The sequence below is a fragment of the Mustela nigripes genome, chromosome 5 (assembly GCF_022355385.1).
Source record: "Mustela nigripes isolate SB6536 chromosome 5, MUSNIG.SB6536, whole genome shotgun sequence".
Lineage (NCBI taxonomy): Eukaryota > Metazoa > Chordata > Mammalia > Carnivora > Mustelidae > Mustela > Mustela nigripes.
This window is the reverse complement of record NC_081561.1, coordinates 24,919,156-24,941,690: the sequence shown is the minus strand read 5'-3', so window position 1 is coordinate 24,941,690 and position 22,535 is coordinate 24,919,156. Positions and strand designations below refer to the sequence as shown.

General features: G+C 49.0%; 1 long non-coding RNA gene, 6 other non-coding genes and 1 pseudogene across 9 annotated transcripts in view; 4 read left to right on the top strand and 4 right to left on the bottom strand.

Annotated features, from left to right (window-relative positions):
* Positions 1-20,895, top strand: part of LOC132017721 (uncharacterized) — a 41,651-nt gene extending 20,756 nt beyond the window's left edge. For 2 of the 3 annotated variants that reach the window (XR_009404380.1, XR_009404381.1), the window contains 3 exons: positions 12,270-12,409; positions 19,229-19,320; positions 19,676-20,895. This is a non-coding gene — a long non-coding RNA (uncharacterized LOC132017721). The remainder of the gene's footprint in view (positions 1-12,269; positions 12,410-19,228; positions 19,321-19,675) is intronic. The other variant, XR_009404382.1, reaches the window with a different exon arrangement.
* LOC132017698 (heterogeneous nuclear ribonucleoprotein A1-like) lies at positions 1,071-2,183 on the top strand (annotated as a pseudogene).
* On the bottom strand, positions 2,407-2,500 carry TRNAI-UAU (transfer RNA isoleucine (anticodon UAU)). The gene is made up of 2 exons: positions 2,463-2,500; positions 2,407-2,442 (listed from the first exon to the last, which is right to left on the bottom strand). It is a non-coding gene; the product is annotated as a tRNA-Ile (tRNA).
* Positions 10,043-10,115, bottom strand: TRNAT-CGU (transfer RNA threonine (anticodon CGU)). Its single transcript has one exon. It is a non-coding gene; the product is annotated as a tRNA-Thr (tRNA).
* Positions 15,615-15,719, bottom strand: TRNAL-CAA (transfer RNA leucine (anticodon CAA)). Its single transcript has 2 exons — positions 15,682-15,719; positions 15,615-15,660 (listed from the first exon to the last, which is right to left on the bottom strand). It is a non-coding gene; the product is annotated as a tRNA-Leu (tRNA).
* TRNAL-CAA (transfer RNA leucine (anticodon CAA)) lies at positions 16,676-16,781 on the bottom strand. Its single transcript has 2 exons — positions 16,744-16,781; positions 16,676-16,721 (listed from the first exon to the last, which is right to left on the bottom strand). It is a non-coding gene; the product is annotated as a tRNA-Leu (tRNA).
* TRNAM-CAU (transfer RNA methionine (anticodon CAU)) lies at positions 18,875-18,946 on the top strand. Its single transcript has one exon. It is a non-coding gene; the product is annotated as a tRNA-Met (tRNA).
* On the top strand, positions 20,100-20,172 carry TRNAK-UUU (transfer RNA lysine (anticodon UUU)). The gene has a single exon. It is a non-coding gene; the product is annotated as a tRNA-Lys (tRNA).
* Positions 20,896-22,535: the final 1,640 nt, after the last annotated feature.

Below are 22,535 nucleotides of genomic sequence, written 5' to 3'. Positions count from 1 at the left end.
ACACACCTGGCAGGAAACATGGCGTTACATGTTTATTACATGACCGCATTGGAGAAAAAAAGCACAAGAGACGGAGTGGCTTGAAGTTTGATGGTTTTCTCACATGTTGCTGTGACAGACCTATGGGATTGCCTGGCTCGGGGTTCAAAGGGAAAGACAGGGTGGCGGGGGGAGAAATGGTACCCGGTCATCAGTATCTACAGAGAGGTCATGATCAAGGGCATGACTGTAATACAGAGAATGTGTATATGATCAGGAGAACAGAACTGTCAGGAATATCATACTGAAGGAACAGAAGAGGAGAGCCCCAGGGACAGAATAAATCCGGGAGAGACTGGATCCAAGCAGAGTAACCTTGAATCATCCAGGGCAGATCCAGCGTCAGAATGAATGTAGTTGTCCAAATAGGACTTGTCTTATTTTCTGATGAAAATACATACCCAGTCACCCCACCCGATGTTTGACTGCTGGAGGCTGGCTGGTGAGACTCAAATCACAGTAAGATTTCACAGGTGGAATTCAGCAACCTCACCGCGCCCTGTGGCATCCGATCGAAGTTGCTCTTTCCCGGTTCGGGGGCGGTTTCCGCACCTCCCTGAGCTCCGGTCGCTGACCCCAGAGCTGACCCCTGGAGGTGGCCTGGGGAGCTGAACCAGGAGATGACCCCGGAGCTGACCAAACCACCGTTGAGCTCAGGACCCGGGTTTTCCACTCCCCTGCACAGTTCCCTAAGAGCTGAGAACTCCTTTAAAGAAAGCAGCGGGTAACGGCTGAGGGGTTCCTCTGAAGGTGTGCAATGTCTTTACCGTCTCAGGTGGAGGAGAACTTCCTTGGGTAAATTCCATTTGCCTCCTCTGGTCTGTGGTTTCTTCCAGTTCGAAAACTACCCAAAGCCCTCCTTCATCGTGGGCATATCCGCGGTCTCAGCATGGAAAATAAAATGCCCTCCTTCCAGCTTTTTCTTCGAAGAGGAGGGGGAAAAATGCATTAGAATAAGAATCTGAAATCGCGCTTTCTGCCCGTGGACACTGCCGAGTAAGCATCGTTAAAGTCTCCCCTCCCACTGCATTATGTCTAAGTCATAGTCTTCCAAAGAGCCTGAACAGCTGCGGAAGCTCTTCATCGGAGGTCTGAGCTTTGAAACAACCGATGAGAGTCTGAGGAGCCATTTTGAGCAATGGGGAACACTTACGGACTGTGTGGTAATGAGAGATCTGAACACCAAGCGCTCCAGAGGCTTTGGGTTTGTCACAAAGGCCACTGTGGAGGAGGTGGATGAATGCAAGGCCACACAAGGTGGATGGAAGAGTTGTGGAGCCAAAAAGGGCTGTCTCAAGAGAAGATTCTCAAAGACCTGGTGCCCACTTAACTGTGAGAAAGATTTTTGTTGGTGGCATTAAAGAAGACACTGAAGAACATCATCTAAGAGATTATTTCGAACAGTATGGGAAAATCGAAGTGATTGAGATCATGACTGACCGAGGCAGTGGCAAAAAGAGGGGTTTTGCTTTTGTAACATTGGATGACCATGATTCTGTAGACAAGATTGTCATTCAAAAATGCCATACTGTGAATGGCCACAACTGGGAAGTAAGGAAAGCGCTCTCCAAGCAAGAGATGGCTAGTGCTTCATCCAGCCAAAGAGGTCGAAGTGGTTCTGGAAACTTGGGTGGTGGTCGTGGAGGTGGTTTTGGTGGGAATGACAACTTTGGTCGCGGAGGAAACTTCAGTGGTCGAGGTGGCTTGGGTGGCCGTCGAGGTGGTGGTGGATATGGTGGCAGTGGGGATGGCTATAACGGATTTGGTAATGATGGAAGCACCTTTGGAGGTGGCGGAAGCTCTAATGATTTGGGCAATTACAACCATCAATCCTCAGATTCTGGACCCATGAAAGGAGGCAATCTTGGAGGCGGAAGCTCTGGCCCTCATGGTGGTGGAGGCCGATACTTCGCCAAACCACGAAACCAAGGTGGCTATGGTGGTTCCAGCAGCAGCAGCAGCTATGGCAGTGGCAGAAGGTTTTAATTACTGCCAGGAAACAAAGCTTAGCAGGAGAGGAGAGCCAGAGAAGTGACAGGGAAGCTACAGGTTACGACAGATTTGTGAACTCAGCCAAGCACAGTGGTGGCAGGGCCTCGCTGCTGCAAAGAAGACCTGTTTTAGACAATACTCATGTGTATGGGCAAAAAAACAAGAGGACTGTATTTGTGACTAATTGTATAACAGGTTATTTTAGTTTCTGTTCTGCGGAAAGTGTAAAGCATTCCAACAAAGGGTTTTAATGTAGATTTTATTTTTTTTTGCACCCATGCTGTTGATTGCTAAATGCAATAGTCTGATCATGAGGCTGAATAAATGTGTCTTTAAAAAAAAAAAAAAATCTGAAATCGCAAAGGGAAGAAAACATGCTCCAGGTGAGGCTCGAACTCACAACCTCGGCATCACCCGCACATATACTGCTGTATAAGTACCGCGCGCTAACCGATTGCGCCACTGGAGCATGCTTTCCCCGCGGCGCCGGCGCGCGCTCTACGGAGCCTCGGGCCAGGGCGCGCCCGTCCCCGCGCCGCAGCGGAAGGCGCCGAGCCCCGGGACCGCCCCCCGCACCTGCCGCCCGCGGGGCTGCGGAGCCGGGCCGGGGCTGTCTGCTCGCCTCCCTGCCTCCGACCGGGGAGAGCGCAGTGCTTCTTCCCCCTAGGCCACCGGTGACCCGGGACGCGTCCTTTAGGCGCCCGGAGCAACGGCGGAGGAGCGAGCGCGCGCGGACTCCGGCTCCCCCCGCCTTCGCCCCAAGAAGGGAAACGCGTCCGTGGAAGGCGCCAGCCGTGTGGCCAAGGCGCGGCGGCTCGGGGATGCTCCCAGAGGCCCCGGGACCCCGGGAGCCGAGTCCGCCAGCCCCGGCTCCGCGCGGCCCCGGGCGGCACCCCGCAGCTGGGCCTCCCGTCGCCCATGTCCTCCCGGGCCTGCCTGAAAGCCGCGATCCGAGGCAGAACCGGCTGCTCGGCCACGAGCTGCAGGCAACTACCGGATCGTGACCTCTCCTCGTTCGTGCCGCGGGTCACCGTGGCCAAGGCGGTGTCCACACCCCCTCCCCCGCGCCCCTGCACCTGTCTCGGTCTCGCCGCCGCGCCCGCCCCTGATCCTCGCCCCCTCCCCGGGGCCTCTCGGGAGAAAGGCCAGTTGTGGGCATTTCTCCGTTTGCTTGCTTAGTTGTCTGATTCGGGCCTGGGGACACGGCAGCTGTCAAAGCGCATACACCTAAGATCCGAAGCCTTTTGGCTTTTATGGACTAATTGCCGTGAACTGGAAGGAGATAGCCTGCCTGTTCTTGAACACAGTGGCTACCAAACAGGACTGGGAGTGATAGACCAGCCCTACCTGGAAGGAGAAGCTCTCTCCTTTCAGACACACGGAGAGTGGGGCAGGGGGAGGGAAGAGGTCTCCGCCCCTTTCGCCGCTGTACGGGCATCTTTCCGAGTATTAACGCCCTAACATGACGAGCAGCGAGAAGCACCATAAGCTCCTGGGTGGATGGCCGCCGCACCGGAGGGTTTCCTCCAACATCCCCATCACACAATCCTGGAGAGACACCGAGGGCGCCTGGACCTCTAGCGATCATTCCGTCTAAATAAGAACCCTGGCAGTTACCCCCTGGACAGAGCTTACCGAGGCCAGGCACCGTTCGAAGAGAGTTATGTAAATCTCTTAAATCTCTAACAGCACTCACGGGCCTATGCTCCAAATCCGGATCTGGATAGGAGTCAGTATCTAGGGAATTATTGTTCTTAAGGGATGAAACTTGCCATGACTCGAAGTGTCACTGGGGATTAAACGGACTTTCATCAGAGAAGACACATCTGTCACACAACGTGGGCAGTAGGGCATGAAATCGTGTTCACGGAGGAAAAAGCGGAGAGCTAAGTACTTGGAATAGTTAATGTTAAAAAAAGAATAACCATCTCTGACCTCCATCTACTCTTCTAGGGAAGCCTGGCCTGTATGGACCACATCACCGGCCCCCGGCCCTCTGCCTTCAGCTGGATTTTCATGGTGGGAGCACTAGAAGGAGATCAGAATGAGAGAGGACACAGAAGTTGGAGTGTTCGTTTTTCTGCATTCTTTTCTGGGGGTCAACACGGCCTGGTTCATCCAAGTGGATCTTTCCTTCTCGTTCCAATAACGGCTTCCTTCCTCTTTCCTTCAGCCCTTGGGATACTAACCACTTGATATCAGTAGCCCTGTACTCTGCCTTTCCCCCCAACCTGCCCACACCTTTTTTAAGTAGCCCCTTTCTGAAATCCTTCTAAAAATACCCCATTGCAAAGTTCTCTGTATCCTCTTGATTGCCTGATTGACAGAAACCATGATGGAATTCATAATTATGAATGACTGACCATAGTTTGTGAGATAGTTTATAATATTATGTTTTGAATGGGGGAATAAACATGGGAATAAACATATTTTTGTAATTGATGGGGTTCAGAACACACTACCTCAAAATATGGCAACTTAGCAAATTAAATATTTTAAGGTGAAGGAGTCTGAGAAAATGTGAAAAGCAGGAAGGTCACTCTGACCCGCTCCTGCCTCTCTCTCCTGAAGCAGATCATAAAACTCTCATGTGAGAGGTACCCTGAGGAAAGAGGCACCCTTCTGTCCAAAGACAAAGGGACTCCAAGAAATTCCTTCCAGCTTACTAGACTTACCTTGTATCCTTTGGCCTATCATAGTTCCCCACAACAGTCCTCTCTTGGTCCAACTCAGCATAGAAATACTCAGCTTTAACCACTTCCTTGTGTTTTCATTTCCTTATAAAGGCTCCCACGTCCCATAAACCTCTTATCAAGTAAACATGTATGCTTCCTTCCTGTTAAACTGTGTCAGTTTAATTTTCAGACCCAGCCAGGGACCCTAAGAGAGTCCAGGAAAACTTTTTTCCCTTCCCTACATAATAGTAATGCAAATACAGGGAAACCATTGGACCGTTGACCTACTCTTCAGGAAGAGGATAGAGATTTGCTAACAACTGAAATGCCCTATTAAAGTCATCTCAGACACTGACTACAGGGAATGCTCAAATTCTTTCTCAAAAAGATGATTCTGAAGACTCCATGATTCAAGGTTCTCATGATTCTGCTCTGGAAAGAATATGATATGGCTGAGCTCCATTTGCGATTTGAGAAAAATGATGTATTTTTATAACCTGAGAATAATGCCATTTACCTGTAGGTGTATCTTCTCTCCACAAATCTTTAGGCCATATTAATAACATGAATATGCTAAAATAACATTTTACATATTTATTTATTCATTTTAGAGACAGCATGAGCAGCAGGAGGGACGGAAGGAGAGGGAGAGACTCCCTGCTGAGCATGAATCCCAGTGTGGCTCCCGGGCTCGATCTCAGGACCTGAGATCATGACCAGAGCCAAACTCAAGAGTCAGTGACTCAAATGACTGAGCCACCTAGGTGCCCCTGAAATAGCATTTTAAACATCCCAGGACTTGGCTGCCATGTGCTTCTGGGGCACAAAACTCTCCAACCCCATTTATTCCATGTTTTTAGAATAGTGGTTTCCCAGAGGAACTGGAAAATTGCCTAAAACCATACCCATGAATAGTCTGACCCCCAGAGATCGAGTTCATTAGTTTGGGATGGATCCCGGAAACCAACATTTTTAAAAAGCTCCAGTTGATTCTAATAATCATAGGCCCTCCCTGTCTTTTAATCTAAGGAATCAAAGAAAAATAAGGAAAACTGTTTGGATCCCTCTCAAGTACTCAGAGTGGAGAAAAGGCTGAAGTTATACATGCATTTGAAAAAAGTCACCCAAAGAATGAATAATTTAAGAGCACCAGTCTAAAAGGAAAGTTGAGGAATTGAAGCAGATGGCCAGGTTTTCTCTGTACACACCCCCGGGTACTTCACAGAATGTGTTAATTAGGCAGAAACTGAAAACAGTCATTAGTATTCTCCAACTTGGAAACTTGTAGGTTGGCAGTGGGAGGTGGGAGCTGCAGCCTGGGGGTGGGCTGCGCAATACCTTCTGGCCTGGAAGCCCATCCCCCCCCCAACACCAATAAGGGGTACTTCCCACAAGATGGAAGAACTGCCAAACCTCACTCTTCTGCCATCCTCTCTTCAGGATTAAGTTAGGAGAGTCTTAGAGGAAGAATTATCCAGAATGAATAACCTCTGGGAGTCAACCAACCCTTGGGAGGTCACAAAGAACAATGGAAAATAATGTGGAAATATGGGCCAGTGACCAAAGAGATGCCCAGAAAGTCTATGGCCCTCTTCAGCACTCCGGAGAGAGCAGCATCACGTACAAGACCAAAAGAACCCTAAGATCCTCTCTCTCTCTCTCTCTCTCCATTTTCTGCCACTCTCAGCAGAATGGATGTCTTGCATTCTGTTTTCCGTGTCCACAGCTCCTGGATCCAAACCTGACACAGGTGAATCCCTGGGTGGTAGCTTGGTCATAGTCTTATGCTCTGGCTGAGGAAACCAAATTAACTTAAAGAGGACAGAAATGAATGACAATGACGATGGTAGAGCAAAGACAAGAAAGTGAGTAAAGAGGTCATTACAGAATTGACAGATGAGAAGCAGCAAGCAAAGTCGCTGCCGCCCTTCCAAACACTGAATGTGCGACAAAACAAGCTTAGTGAAAGTTTCATAGAATTCACTGGAAAAAGACAAATACCTAAAAGAGAACGGAGATCTAAAGTCAACCTGTCTGCAGTAGAAAAAAAAAAAAAATAAGTGAACTAAGAATTAAAACCTCAATAAAAATTTTTGTAAAGGGATAGCTGGGTGGCTCAGTCGGTTAAGTGCCTGCCTTTGGCTCAGGTCTTGATGCTGGGGTCTAGGGATCTAGTCCAAGGTCAGGCTCTGGCTCAGCGGGAGCCTGCTGTCCCACTCCCTCTGCCCCCTCCCCTGCCATTCCACTACCCCCTGCTCAATGCAGGCTTTCTCTCTGTACTGTCTGGGTAGGCAGTTAGTTTAGGCTCTCGGGGGACGCCCAGAGGCCAGCAAAGAGGAGACCACCGCCGGCTGTGGGGAAGGTCAGAGTCCCGCGAGAAGCCGGACCCCCCCCCAGACAGGCCCAAGACGGCGGCGCCACGACCGGAATCCCCTGAGCTGGTGAGGAGGAAACCCCCCCAAATCCTGCTCGCGAGAAATGTTGATCCCAAGCAACGAATATTCCACCCTCTTGTTAACTGTCGGTAAGTGAACCCCAAGGCGCACAGCTCTCTCTCTCACCTGCGCTCACATCTGAGAATGTGCTTTCGCTTTTATAAAATTCCCCGCTTGTATCTCTGTGCATTGTGCTGTGTCTGTCCTCAAATTATTTCCCATGAGGAGACCCAGAGCCTTAAGCGCCATCTTGGAGGTGGGCTGGTGGCCTCAGGGTCTGGGGTCTCCCCAGGTCACCCGGCAGCGGGCTCCCAGCTACTGTCCTGAGTCATCATTCTCAGATGCTACCAGCTGTACAGGCCTAGGAGGAAACTCAGAATGATGCACTTTCTTGCCTCCCCCCTGGAGTGGGAGCAGAGTGTCTTTGGCTCACCCAGATGCAAGGTGAGACACAGAACATGAGTATGATGTCGGAAAGACCTTATTAGGGTTTGAAGCCCATGGCCAAGAAAGAATTCTTGAGACGTCTTTGGTGCAAAATAGATTTATTGATGCACGGAAACAGGACCTGTGGGCAGAAAGAGCTGCTGCCCCGGTGTTGTGGGGGTGGTGATCATAGACTATGGGACTGGGGAGGTAAGGAAAAGGGAGGTTTGGAAAGAGCTTTCATGTAGTGAAGAAGACACACAGGATACCAGAGGCTTTGCTCTTTGTCAAGTTCAGGTTGTTTTTCCTTTCAGTAAGGCATTAACAGTGAGACAGTTGGGAGCTTCCTGGAGGAACGTTACAGTCACACTCCTGCTATCACACGTCCTTATCAATGAGCTTTAGGTTTAGAAGAAATTTAACTTTATTTACATTTCCCTCTGCCTCAGCCTCCCTCAATTTTAGGGAGGAAGGGTGATGTTAGGGCTTCAGGAACGGAGTTCTGGGTCTCTGGAAATTAGGCTGTTGGTAAGAAAGCCCTTTCCTTGTAAATCACTAGGATATTTGTAAACTGAGGGAGACTCAGGTCTGGAAGGATCATGATCTCTACAAGTTAGCTGTTTGTTCTTCCTTTAGGGCAACCAGGAGTGCCTGAGGATGTCACACATACCCATGGTGGGGGAGGGGGTTGCAGGGTGTCAGCTTCTGCTTTGTCCTCAACTTGCCTTCTGTGTTCTCATCACCCCTAACCCCCCACACTGTTCATATATTTATATATATATATATATATATATATATATATATATATATGAACTACTGCGTTATGTAGAAAATATTACACAGCAGGCATCTGGAATAGTACCCAATCTGGAATATATAAAACCCCATAAAGAAAACTCAAGGACTTCACCACCACGCCATTCTTCAGGGGCCAAGATCTCCTGATCTTCTTTCTTTTCATATCTTCGTCTCCCATGTAAGGCCAAGATTTGTAGACGTACTTGGTGGGACGCTACGGACAGCATCTACATGCTCCTTTCTCTCTATTAGTTTTTATATTTTCACTTCTCATCAGCCCTGTGAGTAAGAGTTTACCGTGAAGGTGGGTTCTAGAAGTCAGAATCACTGAAGTCACAGTTTTTAGACTTGACCTCAGGCACCGTGAAGTGGGGATGGGTAACAGGACATCCAGATAGAAGGACATGGAAAACCAAATTTGCTCGTTGGGCCTGTGTATCCCGTGGATGCTTGAGGTCCTTGCTCCTCAGTGCCGTCATCATTGATGCGATGCTTCTCTCTGTCTCTCCCTCTCCCCTACCCCCTCTGCTCTCTGTCTTGGCCTAAAGAAAAATACCACACCTAAAAATAAACATATGACAACAACAAAAATAATAGCCATTCCCCCAACACAAGTCACATTAATGAGGCATTTAAGATCAAGGATGGATGTCTATTTTGCCAAGTGTGCTACATTTTAAAAAATCTAATTCATTTATATTTCCTAAACCCTTATTAAATTTATTTTAATTAAAATTTTTTATTAAAATACGATACATTCTTCAACTCACTCAGGAAATATTTACCGACTGCTTACTAGGTGCTGAGCATTACTGTAGAAGCTAAGGTGTATGATCCTAGCCACCGGACAAGAACACCTGCGCTCGGCTGTCTTACACTCCAGTATGGGATACAGACAGTATAGGAGATGGACCACTAAAATACACATCCTATTCTATTTTGTTAAGTATATAAATACATGTTAATAATAAGCAGAAAAAGAGACCATGTTGGAGGATACTGAAATGTTAGACGGGATGACGGAAGAAGGCATCACTGAGAAAGTGGAGGGTGCAGACTTCAAAGAAATGAAAACGTGTACTCTGCGGACATTGGTAGTCCGAGCATGCCAGGCAGGGGAGCGACCGGAGCAAGACCCTGACATAGACTGTTGGTCCGCTCCCAGAGGAGCAGAAAGTCCACTATGACAGCAGCAGCAGAATCGGGGGAGACCAACAGGAGAGCAGAGAAGCCATGGGGGCCATTCTGGATTCTGTAATCAGGGTGACAGTGCAGCCCTGTTTATGCCTGGAGTTCTGATGTGATTATTAATGATGCTCTTTTCATTCAGACGAGTGTCCCTACAGTGGCTCAACTAATCCTGACTCTAGGTTGTGATTGAGACCCAATACAAGTTAGCGCATCTGCTGGCTTCTATTGGCATTAATTGTAAATGGTGGCACTTCTGCTTTCCTACACCCGAATTTCATGTATCACCAGCAATTTAAAGAGGATACAGCAGCTTTATCCCCGTCTTTTATGATGAACTTCCGTTTTAGAATCCCCTGCTTATGTTAGCAGTAATTTTCTGGGAATAGAGAATATAGATTTGGCAAATTCATTTCTAGTTCCAGCTTTTGGTGTCAAGGAAACATTCCTTTTGAAATCATCTCGGAAGATGAAAAAGCAAAGAGCTGGAGGCCCCAGTGAGATTCGAACTCACGACCCCTGGTTTACGAGACCAGTGCTCTAACCCCTGAGCTACGGAGCCCCGCTGAAGGGGCTCTCAACTCCGTGCCCTAAAGCTGATTATCTATGCCCAAGTTTCGTTTTCCGTTTCTGTGAGTTCCTGGAAATTTGATATGGCACCCCTCCCCCTCCCCTTTCCGATGTCCTCCGTGACAGTTGTCACGTCATAAAGGCTGTCTGGGGACTCGGCCCAGACGCGCGACCGGGCAAAGTAGGGAGGCGGGGGTAGGGACAGAAGCGGCGCCGGATCTCGCAGGCCTCCCGACCCGAGTCCGCCGCGGGTGTCTCGGAAACCAGCAAGCAGGGGCCTTCCTGTCCGCCGCCAGGGCCGGCGCCGGCCTCCGAGGAAACTGCAGCTAGCTTCAACACAGACGCCAACACCCCGACTACGGGCCATACCCGCCACTCAGGAAAGACACTCAGAAAACTAAGATGCGCGGCGGCGCGTCGGCCCCGACTCCAAACACGTTCACGTGCTGCACGCGGAGGCGGTGCGATCCGGCCAGAGCCCGGAGGCCCGCTCTGCAGAGGACCCCACAGGCCCAAACAACCGCGGTCACACACAGGCACGACCATGCCCTTGTGACCCGGAGTGTCACAGACGCGCCTGATAGGAGAACCAAGCAAACGAAGGAATGGTCGTATTAATGAAGTGGAGAGTGCGGGCCGTGAAGGGGATGTCAGTCTCGTCACTTATTCATCACGCTTTCCTGAACGTCCTAGGATTAAAGACCGCCTCCTGCACCCCGGAGGAGCCAGTGTGTTCCAGTTCTCCAAAATCCTAAATTCATCTGTGCAATAAGGGACCCTACCTCCCGAAACTCATCGTCATCACCCGAGTATAAGAGAAGAAGGGGATTGCAGGCCTAAGGAGTTCAAGTTTGCAGTTTTTTTCAGATTTTATCCCATATTTAGATACCCTGTTCACCTCCTGTTTCTAGCACCTACAGAAATGTATAACTTCACTGAAATTCGGGTCTGTTAGGGTTCAGACCTTTTGTGTGTGTGTGTGTGTGTGTGTGTGTGTGTGTGTGTGTGTTTTGTGTTTTAATGATCTTAAGTGTGATCTCAGTGGGCTTTCTTCCTCTACCCGCAGAGACAAGGGCTTCTGATCCTTGAATGCATTCATTCAGCATAGTGTTTACTAACATGTGGAGCAATGACAGGCAGGGGCTTGTGGAGACACTTCTCTGGTTCACCTAGTCCTCGGTAGTTGAGACTGTCTAGCACTCAAATCTCTACCAGGTGACATAGCCTGTGACAGGCTATGTTACCTACAGATGCAGTTAAATTGCAAGTGCTTTTGCAGCTCTGCAAGGGCTCTTTAAAAAGAGGGGAGGGGTGGTAAGAACACCGGAAATGAAGAAGAGAATGCAGTTAGCAGGGAGACAGGAAGGACAGGAAGTAGGAGAGGGTAACCACCTGTTCCCACCAAACCACCAAATCTGTGGGTGAAATTCCCAAAGAAGCCTGGAGCCACTCCTCCCCCAGGCCTGAGTCTCTGGTTGTGACTCTGAATTTTGGTCGGGCTTTCCACTTACAAACACCACACTAAGGTACTATATATCCATATACATCATGTATCATGTATCATAAGATGATGCTAAGTAATATTTCTCTATATTCAGTTTAGCCTTACCTTCGATAACTGTGATTTGAAGACCCAAATGATCCAGAATTCAGTCTCTGTTGGACCTGGCCCTTTGACTCAGTGATGCTAACTTAGACAATGAACTTTTCCCTACTGTTTTATTAATTTCCACCTCCTTCCAATGTAGGAAATCTTTGCCCAGTTGGAATTTATTTTAGGAAGGGTTTTCAGAACACCCGTTGGATTGATCTCCAAATTTAGGGTTACATTCAAGAGGGGACATCAGGAATCTCTACTGTTCCTCTTCTTACCATCTCCCATCTGCCAGTGCCTTCTATTGGCTGAGTCCAGACAGGAGCTAGGGGGCAAGAAAGCCCCAATGATGCTGCCTTCCAGGGCCCAAAAGCAGGGAGAAAATAGCGAATGCTCAGCCGCTGCTGTTGTAACTGCGGTGATGGGGTTAGTGTGGGGTTGGTTGAGTCATGACTTTCCATCATGTATAAACCTTGGATCATAGGCAGGTTGAAGCTTGAGCAGCTGATAAGTAATATGTATTTCTAAACAATTTTTATCATCCCATGTCAGGAGCACAGCCATCGTGAGGAGGAATATGGATCTGGTTGCCACTGCCTGCCATAAAGTGAGGAAGAAGGCATGAAGTACAGCTTCTTTCTAGCAGATGCGTCCCAGGGAGCCTGGCATGGGCAAGGCAGCTCTGTGGTCAGGTAAGGCTTAGGAGGCATCTGGTTCTGGAAAAAATGTGGGGCTTCTGGTTGCAGCAATAGCTCAGTTCATTCCAAACCGCCAATGAAGGCTGCAGTGTAGACGTATTTCCTGGCTCTATTAGTCCTGCTGGAGGGGTAAGCAAATCTGTTTCTCTTGGAGAGTCTTATGATCTATATAAATAATGTTTTGGAAAACTCATTCTGATGATGTGAGCCGAATGAATTACCCTTTTATTAAAAAAAATTTTTTTTTTTTAAGAATTTATTTATTTGCCAGAGTTAGAGCACACAGGCAGGGGGAGTGGCAGGCAAAGGGAGAAGCAGGCTCCCTGCTGAGCAAGAAGCCCAGTGCAGGACTCGATCCCAGGACCCCAGGATCATGACCTGAGCTGAAGGCAGATGCTTAACCAGCTGAGCCCTCCAAGTATCCTTGTGTCACCCTTTTAAAATGCACCATGTTACCCTGTGCTTGAATGTTGGGATGCTCCGGCAATACCAGCGATGTGCAAGTTGCCAGTTGGGAAACATCAGCTACTGGCCCACAGAAAGGTAAGCTTGCTCCAGGATATAATTAAATGCAACTTCACTACAAGCAAATCATCAGCAGAACGAAACAAGATGCTTGGTTATACAGTTGACTTACCTCTGGCGAAAACTCCATATCTTGAAACAGAGCAGACTGGTTCCAAACATTTATGGATTGTGCTGGTCGCCAACCACACTTTGAGTGGCTCTGCCCACAGTTTTCCCTCCTTCTAGTCATTTGCCCTCAAACAGAATATCCACTGACTGTAGCCACACACGTGTGTATCACCTTGGGCTGGTGGATACAGCTATTGGTACTAGCTATTGATCAATAGCTATTGATACAGCTATTGTATACAGGTATTGATACAGATCAATAGCTATTGATACAGCTATTCCATTGGGCTGAGTTCATACATGAAGCAACGAGAAAATCCTGAATTTGTAATAACTCCTTTTGGAGGCAGGTTTCTGGCCAACGGGCCTCAGCTGGAATCCATAATGTCTCTCCTAATGACTGAAACCTAGTGTGGCTGTTACTGCTCTAGCTGTGGCTGGCCTTCGGCCATCCCTGACAGGTAAGACTTAGCAAGACAAATGCTCTTATCTCCTCTTTCGAAGGATGAGAAGGAGGTAGGAGGAGCTGAGAAGGCACAAACACATTTCTAGCTAGGCACAGAGAACTGAAAACAAGTCCAAAGGGTATGGGAGAGAAATTCATTGACAAGAATGTCAGGATTTCCATAAGTGAGACATTTTGTGCTGGTTCCAGGAAGAGGCAGAACAGACCAGCATATTGGGCCCATCTAGCCCACGTGAATGGGACATCTGGAGATAAACGGATCCCTCTCGGGTAAAGAAAGGGAATAAAGGGCACCCCAGTGCGGAGAAGGTGATGGGGCCTCCAGCATAAGGCTGATGGAAGAAACGTGGCTAGATCTCTGCCTTCCACAAACCCCTCACCCCAAATTTATACCACACCCCACCCCACTCAGGGACATGCTTCTCCATGAGCGGCAGCTAGTCTAGAATAGAGAGAAATTGTTAACCCAGGAAGCTGGAGTTGGGGCACTCCACTGATAAGACATGAGCAAAACCACCTGAAAAGAAACTGAAGCTCTAACCTTCCTCCGGAAGAACGAAGAACCCAAAGTTATCGGTGCACTCGAAATGGGTTAGAGTAAGAGCTGGCAAGCTCTTGCCATGAAGGGCCAGGTAGTAAATATTTTCAGCTCTGCGGGCATGTAGTCTCTGTTACAACTAAGCTCCTCCACAGTCCTAGAAAACAGATAAGCAAGTACCCGTGGCTGTGTTCTTACAGCTCTTTATTCATGACACTGAAATGAGGAATTTTCGCGTGATTGATCATTTCAATCGTCTTAGAATGGAACGTTTGAGCTCACAGCCCCTGCGAACATGGGCAATGGGTGGGATTTGGCCAGTGGGGTGGTTTGCTGACCCCGGAATGGAATACAATATAGACTGTCAAATACAGGCGAATACAACCTCTCAGAGTCTGGTTTGAAAAATTAGTGCCATTATTTGAATTTCTTCTCTGTCCCTTTTTGCTTGTTCCTTTAATTATAAAATGATTATATTTGCCATTACTATTGCCTAAATTACTATGGCTGCATAACAAATAACCCCCAAATCAAGGGCTTGACACAGTACTACATGGGTTTTGGTACATATATATGTAATTTCTGAATCCCATGATGGCCGAGGTGTCACCTGGCATCCTTCAGGGATCTGACCAAAGGTTTTACAGTTGCATTATTGGCTTCATCTTTAGACCGTGTTTTCCTGATGTTTTCCCAGAAGGCTTTTCTTAATTGTGATGTTGTCTGTCATCTGGAGAGGCTGGCAATGAGGGACAATCTTTTTTTTTTTTTTTTTTAAGATTTTATTTATTTGTCAGAGCGAGCACAAGCAGGGAGAACAGCAGACAGAGGCAGAAGCAGGCTCCCTGTTGAGCAAGGAGCCGGATGGGGAACTGGATCCCCAAATCCTGGAATCATGACCTAAGCCGAAGACAAGCTTAACAGACTGAACTACCCAGGCAAAGGGACAGTCTTCTTACTGGATATCCAGCAAGTCCTGGTTCCTTTATAATGAATGTTTCTTTCTTTTGTTTATCTCTCTCATGACTCATGTTACCATCTAGGCATCTAGGATAAGCAAGGTGACACCTTCAAAACATTGCCCGGACACTTCCTTGGATGAATCCCTAAATTCATTAGGTCCATGTCCTACTTTTCACATTAGCACAGGAACAGTGTTGCTCAACCTCCTGCCATTAGACTTTAGAGAGCAGGGCCCTCCCTTCGACTTCTTTTTTTAAAAAAAAGATTTTATTTTTGAGTAATCTCTATACCAAACATGGGGCTGGAACTCACAACCTCCAAAACAAGAGCATATTCTACCGGTTGAACCAGCCAGGTGCCCCTTCTCCAGCTTCTAGTAGCATTTTTCCTCTCTCTCCTTTGAACACCCCTGACTTGGGACCAGGGAAATCGGACAGAGCTGTCTTCAGGACTTCGCAGTATCCTTTTCTGATTCCTGCCTGCTTTCCAGTAGGATTTGTTACCATTTTCGAGTAACAAATTCTCTGTTAGCTTGTAACTATTATGGGTCTTTTCCCTCATGGAGGGTTGGGTGTTCAGGGGCTAAAAATAGAGAGTGTCAGAAGTGGGATTCGAACCCACGCCTCCATGCGGAGACCAGAAGTCCCAGGACGGGAAGCTGTGCTTGAGTCTGGCGCCTTAGACCACTCGGCCATCCTGACACTACGTTGTGACGTGCTTCAGTTTCCTACTTCAGCTTTGGCTCTCCCCGGGACTCGCGGCCAAAGCGGAAACTCCGAACTCGGATGCAGAAGCGCAAAGACCGAGGAGCGCGCGCTCCGCGCGAACCCGAGCCTCTCCTGCAGACCCGGAGACCAGGAAGCCGGCGCCCCTCCCCGCAGCCCGGCCTCGGGCCTCGCAGCGACCCCGCCTGGGACCTGGCCTGGGACCTGCCTGCAGGCCACCGCGATCTTCGTGATCCGACCCGCATCCTGCAGGCCCGGCTCGGCGCACCAGTGCCTGGACGCAGGGGGTCGTTGAGAGACCCGTTCAGGGCATTTCGAGGCGTTCCTCCTGTCCCCGACAATGAGGCCACCGGCCGCAGCCACGCGTCATCTTTCACTTCCCCACACGGGTCGGGAGCCTCCTGCCCCGCGGGGTCGCTCGGGCGCCGCGGGATAATGCGGTCCCCCCATTCTCTAGAGCCCCCAGGGGCCTTTCAGGTACATCACCCGCCGGGGCGGGGGCCCGACAGCAGCTCCTCTGAAACAGAAGGTTTGCCCTTTATGCATCTTCCTCCTACAGACCACAGAACCTGGTTGCACGTCTCCCCCAGGAGAAGAAGGTCCTTCTGGTTCCCTTTCATCTTTGTTTCGTTTTTGTTTTGCTTGTTTTTAAGACAAGTTCCCAGGCTTCCTTAAGGTCACCAGGATGGCAGAGCAAGGCATGACCTTCTCAGAAAAATCGCTGCCGCCTTCTCTCTAGGAAGAGAGGTCACCGGGGGCTCTGCCATGTTGGGGGAGGGGAAGGACGGAGTAACGGAGGGTGCTGCCCTCGCGCGAGGAACGAAATGGGGCTGCGCGCACCGGGAGAGTGGGAGGAGTCTCGATCGGGAAGAAGAGAAACCTAGGACTAAGAGGGCAAAATATTTGAGTATGGCAAGAACAAAAATGAGCCTTGTCAGAAGTGGGATTCGAACCCACGCCTCCATGAGGAGACCAGAAGTCCCAGAGCGGGAAGCAGGTGCTTGAGTCTGGCGCCTTAGACCACTCGGCCATCCTGACACGACACGCTGAAGCTGTGCGAAGTAACAACTGTCAGTGACCAAAGACCTAACATCCAGGAAGGGAGCGGAGAGCTATTTCCAGCAGGTGCAGGAGCGATCGAGCATTCGGCACGACCTGCAAAACCCGAAGATGGGACAGGACGAGTTCTGCGGGGAAGCGGCGAGCTGGCGACCGGATGAACGCAGCTCTGAAGTCCAGGCGCCCACGCCTCTCTGGAGGTCTTTCTTCCTCTGCCCCACGAATCCTACTGGCTGCGACTTGCAGGACCGGCCTTAGGCGTGGGGCGCTGGGAATGCAGATTTGATCCGCGCCGCGTGGCGACCGCCGTCTAGGGGGCTCTCCCTGAGGTTCACAGACTCTCCCGCATCTGGGAGGTCACTGGGTGTGACACCATCCTCGGGAAGTCATGACCCCATGGCTTCTGTCTTAGGAGGTTAACACAAATTCTGCAGGTTCTGTAGCAGAGGAAATGAAAAAGAGTGGAATGGTGGTCTGAAGATTTCAGAGGGAAAATTGAGAAGGAAAGAACAGCTCAGAAAGGAATCAACTAGAATTTCCCAAGGCTGGAGTTCATGCAATAGACATCACACCTCTGTTTTCGGAATATTGGTGGCCAGGCTCATCTCAAGAAACTGGGGTTCTCTCTGCCCTTGGAGAAGAATGATTTCTGGTTCCTTAAGAAGTATGGAGTATTGATAACCTGTCTTTGCAAAAATCCATTAAAAAAAATTTACCTCTGCGGTAGCAAGCACCTTCTATGTTCAAGACTTTTTTTCTTTTTAAACTTTAGAGCAATCCGAACCATACAAAAGAATATGACACATAACCATGAAGCCGAAAGGAGAGAAGTCTGGTTTTGAGTAAATAAGCAGCAGGCCATGGGCTCAGGTGTGAGCAAAGATTCCAGCAAGGTAAGCTCACCTTGGGCTGTGATAGCTGTAAGGCCAAGTCCCTGGTGGGAAAAAGGAAACTACCTTTAGGAACTGAGAGGAGGCTTCAGCTACTTTTGCAGAAGAGATAGCTTCTCAACTATGGTCTCCGGGCATCCTTGGAAGGTGGAAGATGAGACAGTCTCTGAGAGGGACAGGAAGGAAGGCGCAGGCAAAGGGTGTTAGCTAAGAAAGGAGGAGATGGAAAAGCCTTAAAAACAGCTTTGCGGGATCCTTTGTCCGGAAGAACCAGGATTCGGTGACAAAAGTGGTCCACGGACATAACTAGAAAGCGCCCCGAGCCTCTGTTTTCCGCTCCACGGTCCACAGATCAGGTGGTCACAACACACGCACACACTCTCTCACACGCACCTACTCAGTGTGGAGACTAGAAATCGGAGATTTCCTGTAGGCAGCACGTCCCACTGCAGCGGAGGACGGCGCCGAGCCTCCCGCGAGATTCCTGCCGTCCCCATTTCCCTGTAACCTTGCGAGAGACCGTTCTACAACCACCGCTTGCTGTTCCTCCCCTGCCGCCGCTCCGCTGGCCCCCGGGCGCCCCGCCTGATGGGGACAGTGACCCGCCGCTAGGAGCTCCGCCCCCGCCTGCCCCTCCCTCCGCCCGGCCCTCGCCCCGCCCCACCATCCCTCGCCCAGCCCTCCTCCTAGCCCTGCTCCTGTCCCTCCCTCTGCCCGGCCCTTCTCTCAGCCCGTGTTCCACCCTCTGCCCGGCCCTCCCCCCGCCCCGCCCCGCCCCTGCCGGGCCCTGCTCCGGAGCCCCGCGCCCAGGCTCTGCCCCCAAGCACTCGTCCCGGTGGGGTCGCGGAGCGGCGGAGTGCTCTGGTGTAGGCGCGGGCGATCTCAGTTTGGAACCCATCCCTGGAAATCCGTGTGGGAAGCCCAAACGGGCGAACACCGAGCTCCCGAGAAAGGGCTTCCGTTCAGGTTCTGGTTTTTCTTGAGAAGATTGCACAGGCGCAGGCGTCCTAGAGACGTCTTGTAGGCGGCGCGTTTGAGAAGGCAACGTGGGGTACACCCAGAGTGGGAGACGGTTGGAGAGGAGACGGGTGCGCAAGAGGAAAAGGGGAAATTGACGCTCGGGGATGACTGTACTAAGGCACTTCCAAATTTGTGGGAATCAGAGAAACGCTCATAGCAGTCAGCAGAGTGGCGCAGCGGAAGCGTGCTGGGCCCATAACCCAGAGGTCGATGGATCGAAACCATCCTCTGCTACAGTATTTTATTCCTCGCAACGCGAATTCGGCGCGTTTTATTCTCTCAAGTCCCAAAATTCCCACAGAACACCAGGCCGAGGAAACCAAGTCCCAAACATTCATGATCGTGGCACTATTCTTTACATTTCTTGTTCTCCTTTGGATCTTGTTGAAACTCACTCATTATCAAAATTGTGTCTGTATTCACATTTTTAAAGCTCACAACACTTTGGGAAACAACGCACCATCTTATTTACTGCCCATATGCACTGACTCTACCCCTGCTTCTTTGCCTCTGCAGTGGGCCTACCGTGTCTCATGAGCGAGCAAAGATCTGCAGTGAGAGAAGCCGGACGCCTTTTCATCTGCTTGGTCCTTCCTGCCTTTTACTAGGTTGTAGCTCAAGATCAAACGTGGAGCTAAAAAATAGAGCCAGTGTACCCGAGTGGACTCGGGTGCGTGGGTGGTGAGGGGCGGCGCATTATAGGGTTCACTGCAGTGGAAGGCCGGACGAGTGGGTGCAAAAATAGCGCAATTGGCAAAGGGGAGGGTGGGCAGGTGAGAGGGAGGGGGGGGGTAGGGACACGGGGAGAGGGTGAAGGAAAGGAGCGTGGAGGAAAGATGAGGAATGACAAGGACGGAATTGCAGAGCGGTGGGTTTCCCAGGGGGTTAGTTTTCCGGACAGAAGCCCCTCTCAGGAGAGGGTGTCACTTTTGTCTGTCTGTTGCTCTGCCCCTAATGTCCTAGAACCCCCCAACTCCGAAAGAAAACACGGTTGGAAAGGACAGGAAGTGAACCTCCTGCCTTGTGCCACAACTTCCATCTCTACGCAAGCTTTGGCTCTCCTGAAGTTCTTCCCACTTACAGAAGCCATTGGAGGAAGGGACACCTCTTCCTCCTGGTGAGCTGGTGAGCTGGTGAGGGACTTGCGAACCGGATCCCACCGAGTTCTGAGCCACTTTCCTGTTACTCCTCCTGCAGTAAATACCACCCTATAATTGTGGAAGGAAGAATTGCAATGCTCAGTGCCATCAAGCTCAGATGTACTGCAGAGCTGAGGTGTGTGACCCTTGCACCTGGAAGAGGCTGGTAATTTCTGAAACCATGAACGTAGTTAGCACTTCTTGGATCTCTTAGTTGTTTTATATAGTGAACTAAACTTTTTCAGGAGGCCTGGGTAGCTCAGTCGGTAGAGCATCAGACTTTTAATCTGAGGGTCCAGGGTTCAAGTCCCTGTTCAGGCGATCCTGGGTACTTTTACTTCAGTTAAGTCTATGTAAGTAGAGCTCATTGAGAACATCTCTAGAGTGGGATATTGGTAACAGCCAGACCAAAGGCATATCCTTAAAGAGGTTTATGTTCTAGTGTTTCATTAATTACCTCTACCCAATAAAAACTGAAATTTGGGCCCGAATTGCCAAGAGGAATTGGAAAAGCACATAATGGAAAAATAAGACACAAGTGTTGGAATTACCAAGACGGCCATTTTAAAGTTCCCTTGACCTGATTCGTTACTCTTGGAGTGGCAGGGGAGCAATTTGGGGGAAACCGACAAGAATTTCAGAAAGCAGTGACTCTGTCCAGTCTGTTCCCACAGTTTAGATTGACTCTTCCTATATAGAAAATGTGTGGCATCTTAAAAGCCCCTGCTTGTAAAAGCCATGATATGCAAACACATTTTGAAATGGTCTTAGCTGTCTTTTTTGTCTTTACATTAAAAAGTTTCTGTTGTTACCCAGAGATTTGGATTATGGTTAAAGACCCTGATCCTGGGCTCCTAGTGCATGGTTTCTGTGGGCACAGTGTTAAACCAGGAGGCTGTGAATTCAGTTTTTATAATTCTTTATGCTTTTAGCCTGATGATATGAAGTATAAATACTGCACTTAAGTTCATTGTGTTAGTTCTCTCCTTCTTTGCTGTTACATTATTAATTTGAAATAATCAGGTGTGTGCCTTTTTGAATCTCTATCCTGTCCTTGTTTATCTTATTTATTAATTTTGTACGCACATGAAAGATAACATTCTCGAAGTCAAAACTATGCAAAGAGATGTAGGTGACACTTTATCTGTGATATGTATTGCAAATACCCCTTCCTCCTCTCCTCCTCCCCCCAATTTGTCAGCTGTTTTTAGTTTATCACATTTCTTGAAATGTAAATATTTTCAGATATGTAAATATCTCAAATTGTGGTATTCACAAATGAATAGACAAATAACTCGGTGCAAGAAAATACAAAGTCCAGAAATAAACCAAATCACAATAAGGATATTTAATATATGATAAAGAATGCATTTCAAACCATGGGTGCAAAGATAGACTTTTTGATAAATAGTTCAGGAACAACATTCCTAGAACTGGAGACTCAAAGCCTTTCTCTGGATGAGGCTCCAGCTCTGATGTGGCTGGTTTGATCTTCTGTCCAAACAACTCAAACTTTCTCCGTATCGGCAATAATGCTGTTTCATTTTCTTATCACTCGTGTATTCACTGGAATAACACTTTTAATTTCCTTCAAGAACTTTTCCTTTGTGTTCACCGCTTGCCAACTGTTTGGCACAAGAGACCTGGCTTTCCGCTGTCTCGGCTTTCAACATGCCTTCCTCACTTGACCCCTTCTAGCTTTTGATTTAAAGAGAGAGACACGCCATTCCTCCTTTTCACTTGAACAATTAGAAACCATTATAGAGTTACTAATTGGCCTACTTTCAGTATCGGTGTGTATCAGGGAATACAAAGGCCCAAGGAGAGGGAGAGGGATGGGGAACAGCCAGCAGGTAGAATGGTCAGAATATATACAACATTTATGAATTACGTTCACTCTATGGTTTGGGCACAGTTCATGGCACCCCAAAACAGTTACAACAGTAACATCAAAGATCACTGATCCAGATCACCACCACACATATAATAATAATGAAAGCATTTGAAATATCATCAGAATTACCCAAGTGTGACTCGGGGACACAAAGTAAGAGAATGCCATTCGGAAAATGGCGCTAGCAAACTTGCTCAGTGCGGGGGGTGCCGCAAACCTGCAGTTTATAAGGAACAATAAAAACAGTAAAGCAAAGCTCAAGAAAGCAAAGTGTGCAGGTATATCTTGTGAGTACCTTCCTAGAAGACAAATTGCTGATTTGCTAGGTCATGTAAATGTTTAACTAGTTGAGGTGATGACAAACTGTTTTTTCCAAAGTTGTAAAAAGGTATGCCCCGTCTTAGGCCATTGGGGGTGGCAGGGAAAAATTGTACTCTAAGCTGTCTGACCACGACAGCAAGGGAATTCCAGTCCCTGTCTCAAAGCCCTTCCAGGTTCGTCTTTCCTACCCCAAAAGTACCAATATGCGATGTAGAAGGGTATAAATCCCCTCCCTGCTTGTGCTCGGGGCTCACACCTGTGGAGGACCGTCTCCTCTGAGCCCACCAGTGTTAAATAAACCTGCGATCCTCCAGCGTCTCCGAGAGCCACTTGGTTCTTCGTCGGGATCCGTCAGGATCCAGGCCAGGTTCCGTAACACTTGGTTCCCTGACCAGGAAACCCAAGGGCGCTGGGTTGCACGGGCTTGGGGCACCGCCGGAGGTCGTAAAGGAGAAGGCGTGCCTGACTC